General features: G+C 39.2%; 1 long non-coding RNA gene across 1 annotated transcript; it reads left to right on the top strand.

The window, feature by feature from the left end:
* The first annotated feature begins 239 nt into the window (after positions 1-239).
* LOC138368408 (uncharacterized) lies at positions 240-775 on the top strand. Its single transcript, XR_011229588.1, has 3 exons — positions 240-315; positions 424-560; positions 669-775. It is a non-coding gene; the product is annotated as an uncharacterized lncRNA (long non-coding RNA).
* Positions 776-3,859: the final 3,084 nt, after the last annotated feature.

Here is a 3,859-nt window from a genome sequence, read left to right as displayed (position 1 = left end):
TACACTACTTACATAATGTATTTTCAAGCATTACTTTAAAATTAAATGATAAACGAGCCCTTGCTTATGCAAGACGATATTTTCCTATGAAACATCATTGTGTTAGGACATTTTGTAGAGGTATAGGGGTTGGTTCTTATAGGTGGTGTAGAGAATATTTTTGTTAGCTAGGCAACCTACCTAACAAGGGGTGTAGCCTCCTATAAAACCCCTCTCCCCCACCCACCCCCCTCAGAAGACTGTCTTCCTCCTACGAAATGGGAGGTGTCTCTCAAAAAACACCTGCGGGGAAGATTGAAGTCCTTGAAGGACCTGGTTAGTATTACCCTATCTTTCTGCTAATAGATTTATTTTATGTTTTATTTCCCTCAATAAAAAAAAAGTTTGTATATCCTCTATTTCACCTCTTATGTTTTTCTCCAGTGCAGTTCTTGGGACCCGTCCACATTTGTAGAGTAGTAATTCTACGTGGGGGGTCTGCCCCAAACAAGATGCTGTTACGTAGTCTAATTGACGACGCCTGCTGTAGAGGACACAAGGCCGCTCCTGCAGGGGGAGAGGTATGTACTAGTTGTTCTTAGAGAAAAATATAATATTTTTCTAATAAAATATATAATTATATAAAAAACCTTTAATCACTATAAATTATTTCCCCCATCTCTTTCCAGAACACTTCCGATGAGAGAGAGGAGGAAACTCAGCCAAAAGGTGTCCACCCAACTCACCCCACCCCCCCAAGAGAGGGGGGGGATGGGGCTCAAGACCTTCCCCCACTCTTCACTGGATGAGGAATCGTCACAATTCTACTCAGACGAGGATGGGGGTGTGGGATAGGGAGGGGAGGGGTAGAGCTGTAGTAAGTGAAATATGGCAAGAGCACTCTGTAAACTACAATTATTAACTAACATAATTACTTATACATTTTGTAGTTTTTACCTAATAAAGCATTTAATAAATTATTTGATGTTTTTTTTAACCTTTGGGGGAGGGGGAGGATTTATAATTTAATACTCCTTAAATACTCCCATATAAGGGAGGGGCCATTCAGACTTGTTCGAATATATATATATATCCTTAATTAGTCCTATATATTTATAATGAGTGTAGTGTTTAAACGGAGATGACACAGTGTAAGTGACATGTGGTGGGGGCACACCGTAGACTACAATTTGAGGTGGGTCTATCTGTCACCCCGCTTCTGATTCCTTTTGTCCGATAAGTGGGCCTATCTGGCTCCCCGCCTCTGATTCCATTGTCTGATAAGTACCCCCCATTGTTTGTTAAGTGCGCCTATCTGGCACAGAATATACTACTAAGTTAGTTTCAACTCTGTTGTATTTATAAAAAATAATCAAAATCCTGTTTACCAGCGCACAATTAATACAACACTTTACGTTAACTGAATTTCTGATATTTTTCTTGTAAATCTTAGGCGCGCTAGGAATGAATGACGTTATTGTTATTTTAACACTGACACGATGTTTATATCTTCAACAATTATTTTTAATTCGTAACGCCCGACGCTAACAACGGCGCTCGGAAATAATTATAAATATTTATTAGTTAGACCTATTTAATGTTAAATTACTTATTTACGTTACTGAATGAACTCGATGTTTACATAGCATACACTTTTTCACCGCCGGTCGCGTAGTAGAATACTGAGAAATTAACATTGATAGCTGCGACGCTCACAGCTACAGAGTCGCGCTGAACCTTAATTAAAAATTTGTAATTAATCTCCCAAAATTATAATTTAAATACTGGCGCGTAGGTGAATAATTACTTGACCACCTATACCACTCGCTAACCACTTGGACACGTTGGTAAGTATACAAAAATTAAAAGCGCGCTCACTGTCAAGAAGTCGACTTCTCAGAAAGTAGTCTCCGCACTAATTCTTAATTAATCCAAGTATTTCTTTTCTCAAAATTATAAATGAAATGCCGTCATGTCGTTTGCTTATCACTTGAACTGAATATACTACTCGCGAGACACTTAGACCCTTGGTTGAGCGCAAACAATTACTGAGCGCTGCCACACTGAGAACCGCTAGAAAAAAATCAGTCTCTACGCTAATGCGCTTATATGACCAAAAATCGACTTTTAGTCTCCCAAAGTTCTAACTCTGATCACTTTAATCGCACGATTCAATTAACACTGACGACCCGTTAAACGTAGGGCTAGACACAACTAGAATTTATTCCAAAATGGAGACTTTCCAAGAAACTTTGAAACATTTTGTTTTCAAAAAACAACAAACAACATTTTGTCATTTTTGTGATGACATTTTGAAAAATATCCTCACAAAAATTTTTCCACGATTTCACTAAGTCTTTCACTGATTTCACCTTTAAATGCACCGCACTTCACTTCACTTGAAAACAGTAAAACCGCTCACCTTAGTAATTCTCTCAGAGAATTAATACTGCACAACACGAAAACCAAAACTCCAGACTTCCTTAAATTATCATGTAACAAAAATACTTAGAAAATAATAACACTTATATACGAGAATTGCTTAAACAAGGGGGAACACTCACTAACAAGGGGGATTACTTAAATTGAGGGGGACTTAATGTACAAGGAACTCTAATGTTTACTTAAGAGGACTTATGCTTACTTAAGAGGAACTCGATTTAAATCTATAACTGTCCCTTCCAGCCCGCCAATTCGCTTTAGGTGATCACAACCACATAGATCCCTACACTACAAATATGCTGCTACAGGTCGACAGTTAGACTAGAATGCAGGATGACTGTCGACACCTAAGTGCGACACATCCGTCACCCCGTTTGCTAGAGATACTAGGTTATCCCTCAGTTAACCGCGGTCACCTTCATAACTTTACCGTACGTCTAGCTCAATGGGTCGTCCGACACGCCCTCGAGGAAAAATTAGCGTCCTAATAAATTCCCCGCCTACGACAGTTCTAACACACGGAACTGCAGTTGGAAATATAAAAGCTCCACACTCCCCCGAGCCAATGGGAGACGGTCGAGTACCTACCAAATCCCATCTGCCCAATTCGGCCTGCACTCTTTACTGCTTACTTAGCGCCTACACTTAAACTACCAGCCCCTTACAACGCTAGAATCGCTTACTCTGTGCAAATCGCACTACATAGGGTTACCGTCGACTCTATCTCGTGGGCCCCGGCTGCACTTGTCACCACACAGCATAACCGAACGAACAGACGCGTGAGGCTTCAATAATCGTCAAAGAATAATTGAAAACACCGCTGCTACCATTGTAATAAACCTGAACTCTGGTATTGCTCTGAACGCTACCCCTGTTGTAATTTTCTTTCTCTCTTCACTCAATACCTCAGCTTAACACTGTTACATTCCAGTATGACCCCTCACTGGACTGCCACGAATATAAGAGGAATATTAAATGAGGAAGATACATCAAGGGCAAGGGTTATTAATTTAAAAAAAATAATAATAAAAATCATTAGAACACTGCCACCACCTTCCCGACCAACCATACCTGAATGTGTCTATCACCGATCCCCCAGGAAGGCAAGGGATAAGTAATCATGGACTTCTGGGTAATATGAACTTCAGTAATAAATTTTGGGAATTAGTTTAATTTACTTTGCTTATTTAAATCCAAGGGCAACTTTAATATCTATTAACTGTAGAAGAACATGGGGGTTCCCAATTCAACACATAAAAATGACAAAGGAGAGAAATATATCAGAGGAGAGTTAAGTGAATACCACTGGACAAGTTATACAATTTATTTTATGAATCATGTAAATTAAGACAATTTGAACATATACTCTATTCTATTCCCCTAGAAGCACAATGGATATCTACTGAGGACATGAAATCAAGTTCACAATACCAATTGA

The sequence above is a fragment of the Procambarus clarkii genome, chromosome 25, assembly GCF_040958095.1.
Source record: "Procambarus clarkii isolate CNS0578487 chromosome 25, FALCON_Pclarkii_2.0, whole genome shotgun sequence".
Lineage (NCBI taxonomy): Eukaryota > Metazoa > Arthropoda > Malacostraca > Decapoda > Cambaridae > Procambarus > Procambarus clarkii.
The sequence above is the reverse complement of the archived record's forward strand: the minus strand, read 5'-3'. Positions and strand labels throughout refer to the sequence as shown.